The sequence below is a fragment of the Sander lucioperca genome, chromosome 4 (genome assembly GCF_008315115.2).
Source record: "Sander lucioperca isolate FBNREF2018 chromosome 4, SLUC_FBN_1.2, whole genome shotgun sequence".
Lineage (NCBI taxonomy): Eukaryota > Metazoa > Chordata > Actinopteri > Perciformes > Percidae > Sander > Sander lucioperca.
In genome coordinates this window covers 5,286,013-5,302,646 of record NC_050176.1, presented here as the reverse complement: position 1 = coordinate 5,302,646, position 16,634 = coordinate 5,286,013, and the positions used below count along the sequence as shown (strand labels likewise).

The window sequence follows — 16,634 nt, the reverse complement described above, 5'->3', positions numbered from 1 at the left end:
GCCACCTGTGCCAGGCTTCACCTGCTACGGAGACCAGCACCTCAACCTGCGGTGCCGCTAGCCGGAATACACGGAGACCAGCACATCAGCCTGCGGTGTTGCTCGATGCCGCTAACCGGTAAGGGGGTATCCTCAGCGGTGAAACGCGGAGGATGTCCCTAGCTCATACTCCTAGCTCATACGCAGGAGTACGAGCTAGGTGGAAAGCTAACGCTAGCCGGCCACCTGTCCCATCAATCCTGCTTGCAAGTGTCTCTTTGGACAACAAACTGGACTACATCCAACTTCAACGAAACTCCCAACGCGAGTTCAGAGACTGCTGTGTTTTTGTTGTTGTGGAAACATGGCTGAACAACAGTGCTGCTCTGTCACCGGGTAAGACTAGCTAGTGGAGGCAGGCTTTTTTAACACGGACTGTTGCAGAAATGGGGTGCTTGTATCCAACTAACTGCTAACCGCTGGTGGAGTTTGTGACTGTTAGATGAGACCATTCTACATTCCACGCAAATTTACGGCTGTGTTTATACTCTGTTTACAGCCTACCAAGCGCTAACGCTAGTATGTGTTAGCTCAACTTTATGGAGCATATAATGTGTTTCGTATGTCGTTTTTATATAATGTTTTTATATATTTGAATTGTGTAACCACTTGAGCCACGGTGAAACGTTGTTTCGTGTATATGGTTGAAATGACAATAAAACAGTTGAATTGAGTTGACCCTCTCACTGTCTGTCTGTTAGGGATGGGCGTATCGATCCTGTGGTATCGATAGATCGATATACTCACGCTACTCATTTGGCATTGATTTCCTCAAAAAAATATCGATATAAACTAAAAAAATAATAATTGGGGGTGTATGCATCACCTTCAGCTGATTTAGATTACTTCCTTAAATTAGTATGTGCCGGGACACCCCTGTACCTGGCGGCGTATTGAGCTGGCCCATGTCACATGACAGGAGACGAGCGAATGAGCGTCAACGTGCGACACAGCCGACAGCGACATAGCCAAGGGCCTGAAAATGTATGTTTTTGTTCATATTTAATTTATTTCATTCATATTTATGTTATTTATTTTAATTTTAATTTTATTATGTATTGACCATAATACATTTTGTATAAATGGTCTGTATTTGTCTTGTGATTTGTCTTAAATGTAATAATATTTTTACTGACAAAAATTGCCAATAAGAAATTAACGGTATCGGTATCGATGAAAATGCAAGAAAAAGTATCAGTATCGTATCGAATCCTAAAAGTGTGGTATCGCCCATCCCTACTGTCTGTCTGTAAACGGTAGGCGTGGCTTGGGAGTGGACTCAGAGTAGCGAAGCAAGTGCATTCTGGGATTTGGTGTCTTTCATCCACATGAGCCAAAAACACATTTCCTGGCGTTTCTCGGCCTAGAAGGCACCAATTTAATTTTTTTTCACATTTATACAACATAAGTGACCCAATTTAAAGATATATTCAGCTTTCCAGCGGTGAAATATCCCTTTAAGTAAGAAGCTGAGGTTGGGACGTGGTTAGCCTAGCTTGCAATACTGCAGCATAATAACGTGAAGCAGGGGAAAACAGTTAGCCTAGCCAAGCTAAGTAAAAGAAATATGCCAAGAAATAGTACATAACTCCCCCTAAAACCACAAATTGTTGTTTTTACATTTCTGTTTGTGTATGGGTCATACATTTGAATGTTGGACAGCTGTTTCTCCCTGCTCCACTCTTTTTGCTAGGCTAAGCTAATCACCTCTTTGGCTACGGCTTGATACTTGAACGTTCAGTGAATTTTCTTCTGTTATGCGGTCTAAGCTGTTGTATGCTTAGCAGTTAGGCTATTAGTAAAGCCAGGATAGAAAGGCAGAAAACCCATCCAACCTGGGGTCTAACAGCACACCAGGAGGAGTAAAATAGTCTTTTTAGCACTTCAGATGTTGTGTGACAGATAGCAGCATCTATCCTTGAGCATTCAATGGTGCTTCTCTCTGGTCTAATCAAGCAGGATGAAAGGGTGCAGAGGCTGCACTTAAAGTGCTCATATTATGCTCATCAGGTTAATAATTGTATTTAGAAGCTAATCCAGATGTTGCTGAGTGGTAGCCTACACACAATGCATTTATTTTGCTCTCGGCCACACGTTCACCGACACCTTCCATTTTGCTCCCTCATCCTCCTGAACACTACTAATTACTGAGCGGTGGAAGGAGCGGAGAGAGATGAGAACACTTGTGATGAGGATGAAAAGAAAAATCGCAGCATGAGGGCTGAATTATTTGCGCTGTTAGTTGCATGTCGTTCATGCCTCCATGTCCGTTTTTGCTATTGGTCAAAATCGGTTGCTTCCCAGTGTATCACAGCTGTCGTTCTGAGACTTTAATGCCTCCAAAGCACATTTCAAGCATTTATAATTTCCATATGTCCTGCAGTGAGGTCCAGGTATCAATATGTACAGCCACCCAGACTTGAATTACGTAAACGTGGAACCGGGGCTCTAAACTAGCTCTGCCACCTGTGTCCTTACATGCATTTATGTGTGGTTGTTTGGGATGACATCGTATTTCCGAAGGGTGACAGCCCATTCATGGCAGACAGTGACATCATACTGCAGGAAACTAGAGGCGTCGCTGCTTTTATCCCTGGTGTTTAGATGTAATATCAAACACTAATCCCGTCTATCGGCACAGTCATTTGTCCTGAGAACACTTTACCGGTAAGGCAGTAACAACAATGAGCATGGCATCGATCTCAGCCAGGGGAAAGCACAAAGCAATTTGTTATTTTGATAATACGAAATATTTGTAGATGTTTAAAGCTTTAGTGCGTAACTTTTTGATATTAATGAACGTCCGTTCCATTCAAGCCATTGCCAAATGAGTTGCTACAAAGCTAATTAAGACTATCAGCTCCACACAACTCTGTATTTCTCAGTATGGCTATGTTCAGAAGATTGTGTCGTTCGGCGACTTTCGCGCACAGAAACTTGAGTGAAGATAATTACCTTTTCTGAAGGGTCCATCATGTTTTTTTAATCCTCCGTGTGCCAATTACTCTTTGTGCTGTGAATTTTTAAACCATAATGATTTTATATTACTTATATAACTTTTACGGAGCGTAGAAAAGCTATCTAAGTATAAAGGGAATGTTGCAAGCCAGTGGGACTTAATCTGCGTAAGCAGTGAGCAGCACATGGAAGACAACCAGGAAGAGATAAACTTTTTTGGAGTATGTGTATGCACTGGGAGAGCAACTTTTATTAGAATAAATTGGCACCATCTCGGAACATGATATGCAGTTCTCTTAATGAATCTTTATGAGCCAAAAGTAAATAGATTTATAAATAGCAGTGGCACTATCTTTACCAAAACCTTATGAGTTCTTCCTTGGCCCATAACTATCCTGCTAACTAACAAACAGACTGAACCAAACGATAATGAAGATTATGAAGACAGTTAAACTGTCCTGGCTGGCTCTTAGTGGCTGACTGGTTTGAGTTCCTCTGTGGGAATCATTTTCCCAGATTTACTGAGGACGATAATGCTCAACACAGTCTAATCCCCCATGACAGATCTGAAATGCACCAGTGCATGAAATTCACTGCAAAAAAATTAAAGAGCACTTTTAAGCAAACAGCAGTGTAGACTGAGTGAGACTTAATGACTTAATAATAATGAATCATTTTGCAGTGTAAACCTATTCGCATGGGACTTCTATTACCTGGGGCCCTCTAGTAATTTGTAATAATTACGGAGGTTGTCTGTGATCTTAATCCCGTGTGAATCGGCCATGTCTGTAATTTATAAAGTAAAAATTCCCCCGCAAATGACCCATATTTCACTGAACACGAGGTCCTGTGATAATATTAGTCCAGTGCGAATCAACATGTTTTCAAGGTTTATGTTTCCTGTGCGCCTTTTTATCCCTCTTGTGATGATGCATATGGCATCGCGGGGTGCTGCCGACGCCCGCCTTTCATGGCCAACGTAGTCTGGACCACTGCCCGACCGGAACCTCCGTCCCCGAGTCCACTCGCTGCCAGCGGCTTCGTCCGAGGGCTGACGGTGATGCTGTGTGGGTGCCGCCGCCGCGCCTCTGGTAACCTCGACCGGTCCTGGCCCAAAAAGATACGGAACCCTGACCCAAGTGCGGTGCGGTGTGGTGGCCTCACTCTGGCCGTCCTCCTCGCACCTCCGGGTACCCAACTCTTGTGGTACAGATAAGTCAGTAAATTTGAGTAAGGGTGTTTTCACATCTGAAAGATCGAACCAAGGTCCGGACCAAGGTTCATTCAGGTTTTTGTTACAATGTATACATTTGATCTGGTAAGTTTTGGTTTCACACTGCAGTTATGCAAGCGCACTAAAGATCTATACGTGACAAAACTACGTTCTGCCGTCATCACATATGTGAGCTGCGTCTCCAGATACTTATAATTGATTGGTTTGTAGACGGACTTCCCCGTCCTCTCGTATCCTCTCTCTGTGTCGGAGTTTTTTCAACTGACTGCTGCTCTCCCCTACTGCCGCGGCTCTTTTTGTTTTGTTATGATGTTGAGAAGCAAGACACGGGAACTTTCTTTCTGGAGCATTTACTCAGAGACAAACAGAAACCTACACTGTACATTTACTACCACTTAACAAATAAACTGCTGATGTATTCTCTGCTCTGATAGAAGACAGCTGTCTGCTCTGAGCACATTCACCGTCACACACTCTCTCATGTAGCCTACACACTAAGCACCGAGCTATTCCTTAAAGGAGCTTCCCCGGTCTTGTAACACAAGGAGAGCCTGCCGGAGCTTCTTGAATTTGGTCCGAAAGTCCGAACCATCCAAAAAATGCTTTCACACTATAAACGAACCGGACCATGGTTCAGTTTGGTCCAGACCGAGACCAACTCTTTTTATCGGACCAAAATTTGGTCTTTTGATCCGGACCGTGGTCCGGGGGTGGTTTCACACCTGTAATTTTGGTTCGGATCAAAATGAAAAGTCCGAAAGTCCGGACCAAATGAGGTAGGTGTGAAAACGCCCTAAAAGCGGGCTTCACTTATCCCGTGCGAATGTGCCACACAAAACTTAAATGTGTGTGTGTGTGTGTGTGTGTGGGGGGGGGGGGTTATTTCTAAATACATGATGCCCCCAGATGATACTAATTCTGTGCGAATAGGGTTTAAATCCTTTGCAAATCTGCCACGTCTATAATTTGTCAAGTACAAATTCTCCCGTAAATTACCAACCATATTTCTAAATCACCGACGTGGTAATTTCTAAATCACATGAGTCCCCTGGTAATACTGGTCCCATGCAAATAAGGCTCAAGTGTTTGAAATGTTAAAAGCTTAACATGTCTCCTACAGGTGCAAAGAAATAATGCAATGTAATCCTGATTCACCAGTAAGTCTGCCTGAGCAGTTCTAGCCAAGGGATAACAGTGTTCAAAAGTGTTGGGGAAAAAATAGTACTTCTACTTCTACTGCTAAATGCACTTCCTATTTTAGAGCCTCGTGTGTGCGCTGCAACAGAGACTGAAGCTTTCAGCCAAGCAGCCGTATAGCTCTGGCTGTCAGTCGCAGCGGCACACAAAGACAGGGAGGGGGCGATCATTCAACACCTCGTTAGACACAAATGGAAACACATTTCCGGAAAACAAAATAATCCTCCATTGTTGTGCTTCTATACAGAGGTAACTTGGCATTCCTTGGCATGTTGTAAGCCAGAGGAGAGAGGCAGCGGTTTCTATAGGCGCGTGTGTGGGTTTGTTATTTGTCAGTGTATGTGTGTTTCAGTGTATTAAATACCTTAAGTGCATCTTTATCATATTCCGGTAAAAAAAAACTAAACAAATGAGACACAAAACACACAAATAATCACATGTTATTGGCTCAAAATTGGATAAAGATTGAGTATAGCACCGGCTATAATTTCACTCAATGTGCTACGAACTGTGTTGCACCCAAATTACAAACTGATTGACAGTTTGATATAAATTCAAGGTTTTTAGTTTGGAATTTGAATTTGGGAATTGCACTCATATTTTTGTAATCATTTCTTAAGCTGTCCATTTATTGCTGTTCAAGTTGTTGTATTCACAATCACTGCAACTTTTGTTTGGAGTCATTTCATTATAAAGTCTCTTTCAGTCAAAAAAAAAAAAATATATATTTATTTATTACTTTTTAAAACAAATTAAAGTTGTAAATGAATTCCAGGATACATCTTTTGTTTATATCACTGTCATGTGACCCAGATAATGTAATAACACAGGTACACAGCCTATGAAGTAAACAACACCTTTGTATTATCATAAAACATCTTTTCTAACTGTATCCCCCCCTCGTCATTTTTGTTGCTATGAACGTGTTTAGGGTCAAGTGCCAACAACTAACAATTGAAATAATAAAAATATATAGTCTGACGAATAATAACTTCTATAATTACAATTTGGCATATCTAAAACAAAATCAACAATTACCAGTCAAAAGCCTTAAGTTAATAGTTAGTTAATGTTAGCAATTCATTGCGGTTAAACAAAGAAACTGTGATTATGTAAAAGATTAGACAATTATGTAATAACTGTTACAGACCTATGAAGAAGGTCATCTTACTTATTGACCGCATTGGCAGCTAGCATATGCTGGAAGCAGTTACGAATTGCAATCCCTCCATCTAATCTCCCCCCTCAGGTACTGTATGGGGCAGTTATATCAGCCCTACTGTAGTGTCCTCAGCAATGTTTCAGCTGCAGACACGTCAGCATGTTCACAGCTGCGACATGTTCGGAGCTACCGCTGACAGATAGGGGAACGATGATGATATGTCAGCCTTTTGAGGCTCGAGACCCGAGGCTTCCATTAACCTAATGTTAATAATTAAGAGATGACTGCTTTGGGAAAATAGCTTGACTGTGCAATTAAGAGGAGAGTAAGAGAGAGGGAAGGGATGGATATGGGGGGGCTGGAAACCTGCAGCAGTGACAGCTTTAATCAAAGATCCTCTACACTAAAGAGGATTTCAAGCAGCGCCAATGGTATGAAACGGTACACACTTCCTGTCTCCTAAAAGGGCGTGGCCTCATTTGAACGTGTAGTGAACGTCGTGTGGATGGATGAAAAGATATATTTATATAATGTATTACTATTTTCTTTTGCTAACGCTAGATATTTACACAACCTCTTTCTTACCCATCTACTCTCACGTCATCCAAGTGAATGGCGCGATTGTTAGAAAATGTATGTATCCTTGTGTGTCTCATTAAACCTTTAGAACACTGTGAACTGAACTCTGCTTCGTGTCGCTTTGTTCTCCCCGAGATCTTGCCACTGCTTCCAGAATCAACACACAGGTCAAGAAAGTAGATGATAGATACGAACCACAGAACAATCGTTAGCGCTGCTCAACTATGGAAAAAATCCTAATTACTTTATTATTTTTGCTCAATATTGAATTCTCGATTATTTAACATGGTTACTCATTGACTTTTGGAAAGATGTTTATTTATTGAAATAAAAAAATAAAAAAAAGTGAAAATACCTTGGACTGTGACATTTCCCTCAGTACTTTTCCCGTTTGAACTTTTTGAAATCCCCATCAGATCACAAGACAAAATAAGAGTTTACTTGCAAAATGTAACGTGCAAAATGATCGTTTCTCTCAATCACATTGTTTATGTGATCACTAGGAGCGGAAATCGTAATCACGGTTAAAAAAAAACTTGATTGATTGCGCAGCACTAACGTGATAGGATTGTTTGCCTAACAGGTACAGAATCCATGGCAGAAAGAACACAGGCTGCATCTCATAACCCTTAAATTGCCTCCTCAAGTCCTCCACTTGCCTTCCTTCCTCGCGTCTTAGTCCCTCCCACCGAGGAGGCACGGGAGGAGAGAGGCAACGAGCAAATTGTGTTTTAGAGTGATGAGACGTCCTTTCCTCTGAAGCGTCACATGAATACGCCGGCTGTTTAGGTGAAGTTAGAAACTCCTACAACTGCACGGCTTCCGGGAAGGCTGCTCTCGCGTATCCTCGCCTATAGCTCCTCAATGATCCCTCCTCGATGCTCGCTCCTCGGGACAGAAATAAGATTTTTGAGACGGCCTTCACCGTTCTTGAGGGGTTGACTCAAGCGTTGAAAAGCCTGTGCAGCTGCTGTGTTTTGGTCCCCTGGCAGGTCACATGGTGCACATGACGAGGTGTGTGTGTGTGTGTGTGTGTGTGTGTGTGTGTGTGTGTGTGTGTGTGTGTGTGTGTGTGTGTGTGTGTGTGTGAGATTCTGAAGCATGAATCCCCCCCCACCACCACCACCACCTCCTCTTCACCTCCTCCATCCCTTCCTCTTTTCTCCCCTAGCATCCCATTCCCCTATGTAATTAGGCTTCTAATTAAGGTTGTATATGTGTCTCTCTATCTCTTTGCATTTCTCTTTCTTTCTTTCTCTCTCTCTCTCTGCATGAAGCCTGCGAGATGCACCATAAGTCTGCAACACAAAGACTTCTCTGACAAATTCAGCTTTTGTGTATTCACTATTGAGAGCTGTGGTTTGTTATATTCAGCCTGCTTATGAAATGATTACGTCGTAAAAAAAAAATGTAAATATGTGCTCCGCGCATCAAAAAGGAGAGAAATACAGTATATTATCCCACCACCGGAGGATTACATAGAGGAGGCATAACTAGAAACTAGGCAGCCGAGGTATTAAAATAGCACAATGACAGAAGGGATGCTTCGGTTTGCCATCCTGTCCAGCAGCCTCCAGTTCAAGTCCCAAATCATTTCAAGAAGCTCCCTAGTGCATTATTTTCATAAGGAAACCTAATGAAATCAGTCAAAATGTTGCATCTGCCTTTACCTTAACACCTAATCTTTTAACCATTGTGTTGTCCTCCCATCAGCCAATGTCAAAATTGACCCGGTCTGTTTTGCCAGTTTTATAAAGTATAAATTATCACCCAATTCTGTGTTACATCTTCTTGGCCAACTTCACCACTAGTGTTACACTTCTTTTTGGAATTCATGGTCAATAAACCTAATTCATATTAAATTATTAAATTACCATATTATTGCCTCATTTTTTTGTTAAAAAACCCAGAAATTATGAATTATAATAGCTAAAAAGATCAGAGGAACGTATGTTGATGCATTACAGGCTGTTTCGTGTATGGAACTAGCCATGTTATTTTTGGGCAATTTAGTTGAAAGAAACCCTTATTTTTTTATATAGAAACTTTGAAAAACGGGTCAAATTTGACCTGAGGACAACACAAGGTTTAAATAATTTCAAATGATATATGATCTGTAGTGCCACCAATTTGCACTCCTTGTTGGTGTACCACTGCCGCTGCGCTTAAACGACAAGAATGGGATTCCTAGTTTCATTTTCCTTGTTTTTTGTTTTAGTTTTTTCTCCCCGTTTAATTTTTATTAATTTACTTATATTTTATTTATTGTTTCTTCTGTATGTGTACCCGTTACATATGTGCGTACATGTGGCCTACATATTCATCTTATTGCTCGATGGTGTTTTAAGCCCCCAACGTCTCCTTCCAGGCAGCGCTGCGACCGTTGACTTCAAGGCACCTAACCCTAACCATAACCATAACCATAACCATAAGCATAACCATAACCATTGCCAAATCCTAGTGCCTTCCAGGCAGCGCTGCCTGGAAGGAGACGTTGGGGGTTTAAAACACTGATAAACCATCTTATTGCAATTATGTGTACAGACATAGTATGTGATTGTACAAATAATTCCCACTGTTATACTTGCAAACTCTATGTGGGACCTGGGGTTGGGGTGAAAATGTAAAAAAGTAAGCCCTTCATGTTTATTGTAACCTTTCCTGTGAAATCAATAAAAACATTATAAAATGTTGATGCACAGAATGGTTTCGCACCTTCCAATTTAGGACCTGGAATAACATGCCCAATTTCAATTGTTTACTGAACATTTCTGTTTCTAAATCAACAGAAAGGTGAAGAGAACGCTGTTTGTTTTTATGCTCCTCTGTCACACTTCAGATTCGTCAGGCTGTAAAAAGCTCTAAAAAGCAAGTGAAAACATGAATTCAACCTTGTTTATCGCTGCTGAAATCCCACACCTCTCAATCTTCAAGGACAGGGGGATTATGGGGGATGAGTTAGTTAGGTACCTGGACTCCCAGGTCATCATCCGTCATATGGATATTTATAAAATTAGTTCAAAGGCCCAATATGTAGAACGCCACTGTCAGTCATATGAGAGCTGACCGGGTGACACACACACACACACACACACACACACACACACACAAACACACGCACACGCAGAGTGGATGCATATAGGTTGTGTAGTGTGTGTGAACAGATGGATGAATGGATAGATGGATGTGCATATGGATTGGATGATGTGTGGGCTGTAAGTGTTTGTGTGCCTGGTGGGTGTAGGCTTGAGAGGTCATTGGGTAAGTATTTGTGTTCATGTATTGATATATTTTTGTGTGTGTGTGTGTGTGTGTGTGTGTGTGTGTGTGTGTGTGTGTGTGTGTGTGTTAATGCAGTACAGGGTGTGAAACAGCTGATGGGGTCAGATTTAAAGCGTGACAGTGAATGTGTGGGAGAAGAGATGAAGGCTAAGTGGCCTGCCAAGTGCCAACACAGGCAGCTGCCTTTCACATTCAAATCCCATAAATCACTCTCTCATAATGATCCACTCCTTCATTCTATACTAAGGATATGATAAGAACATGTACACTTTTTGCTTGCCTCTTGTTTTTTTCTACTTCCAGCGTTTTCGTATTACACAGCGAACTGAGAAAATGTCAGCATTCCTGTCTGCATTGCGACAAAGAGGTCTATTGTGTCCGACTGTCCGTCTTTATATTGCAGAAGGTAAAGATAAGGGTTAGTTCTATAGTAAGCGGGAAATGTCTGACAACACGAACAATCCATGGCAGGATTCGTATGGAGCTAGAGAGGAAGTTCTTCCTGTGAGGTTTACTCAGGGCAATAATGCTCCAATACATGTATGATCCTGGTTCAGTATGTGGACGCATTTTCATGCAATGCAACGCATTCTCATGAACGGTTTCGCATGGTATCTTACGAAAACTTATGCACAACAATTCATATGATATTATGTACTCTCTGCACCTTATCTATTCCCACTCTATTTGTATTTGTATCCCTCTAAAAGTGCATTTGTGTTGTATTGTATTGTATTGTGACTCTATCATATTGTATTGTACTGTATTAATAGTATTGTATTGTGACCATTTTTAAAAGGTACCTGGCTGCAATGACATCTTAATTTCCCCGCTGGGGATTACTGTAATAAAGTCATCTATCTATGATATCCTATGATTATAATTTTTTTTTAGAATTCAATTTACAAACAGTCAGTCATCTCAGTTTGTAAACATACATTGTACATATACAAATACATATGATATATAAAAATCAAATAAATAATAATTTAAACAAAAAATAAATCAATGAAAAGGTGACAGACTTACAAACTTCACTAAAACGGGTGATAGCAAGTGTTCTTAATTAAATAGTTCTGAGTAGATATTAGTTATTGAAATGCCATTCTTAGTTGTCAATTTAAAAAGACTCAAAGTACAGCATATCAATTCCAATTAAGGATAATTTAAAACATTGCATCGATTTAGACAATTTAGCTTTGTGAATATGGAACTTACCTAATAAAATGAAAAGATTTACAACATTACACAAGTTCCTATCTTTACATTCAAAGTAGGTGATGACAGTTAAGTTTAGCGGCCTTTACTGTTACATTTTGCCTACAAAAGGTCACTGGAAGCTAGCTACAGAGCACCGTGAGGGGACCGTTGTTTCAGAGGCCGTTGCTAGTTGAGTTTAGCCGACAAAAAGTGAGCGTCGTGGGTAGGGTTGGGTACCGATACCCGGTGCGACGGGTATCTACCGGACCGAATTGCAATGCAGATTTCGGTGCCTCATAAATGCCTTCTGCACTGCTCTCTGATGCTCTGAAACAGACATTAGAGGCAACAGGAGCATCGCTGCACCTGACGCTAGTTAACACTTCACTTGACAGCAGGTAACGTTAGCCTACCGTTAGCTAGCAGCTGGATTAAACACGGTTAAAATGCTGACAGCTAAACAGTGTAAAGTGTGACTGTATTTCACTGTAAAGGATTCCAACAGCAGGACATTAAGCAGTGTGCAGCTGCCGTTGTCGGAAAAACAACACAGACTCACTTGAAACTAGTAAGCCTCGTGATGCATTCAAAGTTATTGTAAAATACCCTAATCCCTATTACCCTATTTTTTTTAAGTATCGGTTCAGGCACCGTTCAGGCACCGTTCAGGCACCGTTTAGGCACCGGCACCGCTTTAAAAGTATAGTTTTAGCACCGGTATCAGAAAAAACCCAAACGATACCCAACCCTAGTCGTGGGGCAAAGACAGTTAAGTTTATGCACCAAAACGACTTATTAAGATAAAAAAAAAATAAAAAATCGTGGTTTGGACTTAAGTATTCAGATCCTTTACTTAAGTAAAAGTACTAATACCACACTGGTACAAAATACTCTGTTACAAGTAAAAGTCCTGCATAGAAAATGTTACTTAAGTAAAAATATGTAAGTATCATCAGGAAAATGTAGATGAAGCAAGGGCGTAACTTTGGGTTTAACATTGGGGGGTTGAGATCTCCACTTTTGAGCAAAATTGAAATTCTGAACATGTCAAACACTTCTTTTCCTGCAATTTGGTGAAATGTTCTGCAACAATTTATGCCTTTTCTGCATTAAGTTATGGTGCAAATGTGTTTATTTATTTAAAGGAAATTATAATAGGTTTCGTGGGGGCGTTGCACTGGCCAATTTTGATTATTTACAGGGGGATAGGGGGGTTGTAAATGGCTACACAGCATTTAAACAATATATTTGATGAATTAGCTACAAAATCAAATCTCAAAATAATTAACTATAATCACAAAATAACAAAACACAAACCTTCAAAAGAAAAATGGTATGATAATGAATGTGTTTATGCTAGAAAACAACTAAGACTAACCATCTACCCAAAATACAGAGAACCCCATGAGTCAAATACGGGTCCAATACCATCAGGCACTAAAATACTACAAAATACTAATCAATAAGAAAAAAGAGCTTTACAGATCTGAAGAACTTAACAAAATAGAAGAAGTCATTGACCAAAACTTCTTCTGGAATTTGTGGAATAAATTCAGTCCAAGACAAACTAAAGATAAATTAACAATACAAAATGTTTTGATCTAGAAAAAAAATCACTTTAATTTTTGTATAACAATATTGATTATAGTGCAATCACCCCCCAACAACACTCAGTAGTTGAAAATCTTCACCAGTTAGAAGAAAAAGTGAAAAACTATCAAAACCCCCTAGATACAGAAATAACACTAATACAAATACAGAGCCAACTGCAGGCTCTAAAGGCTGGAAAGACTTGTGGAGTGTACAGCATCTGCCCTGAGATGCTAAAGCACAGTAGCCCTACACTGCAGGCAACCCTCCACAAGCTGTTCAACCTTGTTTTGGAGTCTGGTTATTTCCCTGAGATCTGGAACCATGGACTCATCACCCCTATTTTCAAAAATGGCGACAGATTGGACCCTAACAATTACAGAGGCATTTGTGTGAACAGTAGTCCAGGGAAGGTTTTCTGCAGTATTATTAATGCCAGAATACTGTCCTTCCTTACCAAGCACAATGTCTTAAGTAAAAATCAAATTGGCTTTTACTGAAATATCGTACGTCAGACCACATTTACACTCTGCACACCCTTATTAAAAAGTACACCAGAATTAAAAATGGGAAAATATTTGCATGTTTTATAGACTTTAAAAAAGCATTTGACTTGGCATGATGGGCTTTTTTATAAACTTATTGAAAGCGGTATAGGGGGTAAAGTCTATGACACTATTAAATCACTGTACATGGAAAATAAATGTGCAGTAAAAATTGGCTCCAAAAGAACAGAATTCGTCAAACAGGGCGTGGAGTGTGACAGGGATGTAGTCTGAGGCCAACACTGTATAACATTTACATCAATGAACTAGCAGCGATGTTGGAACAATCTGCAGCCCCAGGTCTCACATTTCATGATACCAACATCGAGAGAGAGAGAGAGAGAGAGAGAGACAGGTACACTGAGCCTCAGAGCCGCCACAGACACAATCCTCAGTCTTCAATCAAAAGATCTGAAACTAAATTAAAAGACGAGTATACAGAACAATGGCAAAATGAAAATAAAATACAACACAAACTCCTCTGTTATCAATCCCTGAACAGAGATATCCAATTGGCCGAATATCTCAAAACAAAAAAATCCAAAAGAAATATGAATTTTAACAAAATACAGAGTCAGTGACCATGAGTTAAAAAAATGAGAAAATTGAAAGAGGTCGACATTTAAAAGTGTGGAGACCAAGAGAGGAACAAGTCTGTACACACTGCCACCAGGATATCAAAACAGAATTACATTTCCTATGTACATGTCCCAAATATGAAGACTTAAGAACCAAATATTTCCAAAAACTTGAAAAACATATACGAGGCTTCACTACCTACACTGAGGACAAAAAGCTTCCTTTTTTATTAGGGGAAGATAAAAGCACGGCATGGCTAGCAGCTAAATATGTCTTCTCCTGCCACAATACAAGGCAAAAGAAATAGAGAATTATATATATTATCATTTTTATTTCTCTATTCTTTTATTTATTAGATTTTTATATATATATATATTAGGGCTGTCAATCGATTAAAATAAATAAATAAAATATATATTATAATCTAATTAATTACATACTCTGTGATTAATTAATCGAAATTAATCGCATACATAATTAACGGTGCCTGAACCGATACTTTTTAAGAAAGTAAAAAAAGAAAAGAAAAAAAAAAAGGGTACTAAACAACAGTCGGTGACATTAAAGACCGGCTTGTTTATTGCTAAGGCCAAATGGTCAAAATTAAGTGATTTAATAATAATATATATAATATTATAACAATAACAATAACTTATTTCACTAGTAAATTGCTGTTGAACGACAAAAACAACCAACAGATGGGAAAAGGACATTTACAATAACTTAAAATGCACCACGAGGCTGTAGTTTACCAGTTTCATTGAACGCACCGTCTGTGTTGTTTTTCCGACATTAGCTGCAGATTGTTACCATATGTCAATGATTGTTACATCCTGGTGTTGAATCCTCTACAGTAAAACACAGTCAAACTTTACACCGTTTAGCGTTAGCTGTCAGCATTTTAACCGTGTTTAATCCAGCTACTAGCTAGCGGTAGGCTAACATTAGCTGCTGTCGAGTATAGTGTTAACTAGCGTCATGTGCAGCGGTGTTTGTGTTACCTGTAATGTCTGTTTCAGAGCATCAGAGAGAAGCGCAGACATATCAGTGGCATCAGATTTTTACAAGTAAATGTTCCAATTAATGATCCAGGCGTCTCCCTCCTTCATTTTACAGTCAAATGGTGGCTAGAACTAGCTCCGGGTCAAACGCCAATATGGAATGGATTAATCTGCGTTATTTTTTTTAACGCGTTATTTTTTCTCAGATTAATTAATCGAAATGAACGCGTTATTTTGACATCCCTAATATATATATTATTGTTTCAACGTACCCTTTGAGGGACATGCATATAATTTGTTTAGTATCTGTATTTATATCATAATTATCCTGTTTACTTGTATTATTATATCTGATGTATTTCCTCCTTGTTATTGTTTGTTTGTTTTTATGCTTTGGCAACACAGATGTATTTTTTGTCATGCCAGTAAAGCAACATGAAATTGAAATTGAAATTGAAATTGAAATTGAGAGAGAGAGAGAGAGAGAGAGAGAGAGAGAGAGAGAGAGAGAGAGAGAGAGAGAGAGAGAGAGAGAGAGAGAGAGAGAGAGAGAGAGAGACGTGGATGCGCTCAGAGCAGATGGTACTGTAGCAGGTGTTGGTGATGGGAGCAGAGAGGGAAATAGCAATAAAGTTGTCAAGAGGCAGTAAATGTACAGTGTACTATAGGTTTCAGTTTGTCTATGAATAAATTGAGGGGTTGAGGTTTTATTTATGAGTTAAATAAACATATTCATATGTTACCATAGGGCTTTTAAGTATGTTTAGAGTGCAGAGCCATAGTCAGGTGTTGAGATTTGACCTTTTTGATATTTCTGCATTCTAGTTTGTGTGATTTGTGACTGGTATGTAAAATTAATATTTATTTTTCATATATTCCATCCATCCATCTTCTTCCGCTTATCCGGTAACGGGTCGCGGGGGGAGCAGCTCCAGCAGGGGACCCCAAACTTCCCTTTCCCGAGCCACATTAACCAGCTCCGACTGGGGGATCCCGAGGCGTTCCCAGGCCAGGTTGGAGATATAATCCCTCCACCTAGTCCTGGGTCTTCCCCAAGGCCTCCTCCCAGCTGGACGTGCCTGGAACACCTCCCTAGGGAGGCGCCCAGGGGGCATCCTTACCACATGCCCGAACCACCTCAACTGGCTCCTTTCGACGCGAAGGAGCAGCAGCTCTACTCCGAGCTCCTCACGGATTCCTGCCTTTAATATTTTTCATATATTAAAAATATTAAATAAAAATTTGGGGGTTGGCAATGGCTCAGTCCG

At 40.1% G+C, this 16,634-nt stretch overlaps 1 protein-coding gene and 1 long non-coding RNA gene across 18 annotated transcripts in view; one reads left to right on the top strand and one right to left on the bottom strand.

Annotated features, from left to right (window-relative positions):
• The window catches only part of LOC116039680 (potassium voltage-gated channel subfamily KQT member 5-like), a 181,489-nt gene that overhangs the window by 130,398 nt on the left and 34,457 nt on the right, over window positions 1-16,634 (bottom strand). The window lies entirely within an intron of this gene.
• Window positions 355-16,037, top strand: LOC116039694. The gene is made up of 3 exons (XR_004102486.2): window positions 355-594; window positions 8,184-8,187; window positions 16,010-16,037. It is a non-coding gene; the product is annotated as an uncharacterized LOC116039694 (long non-coding RNA).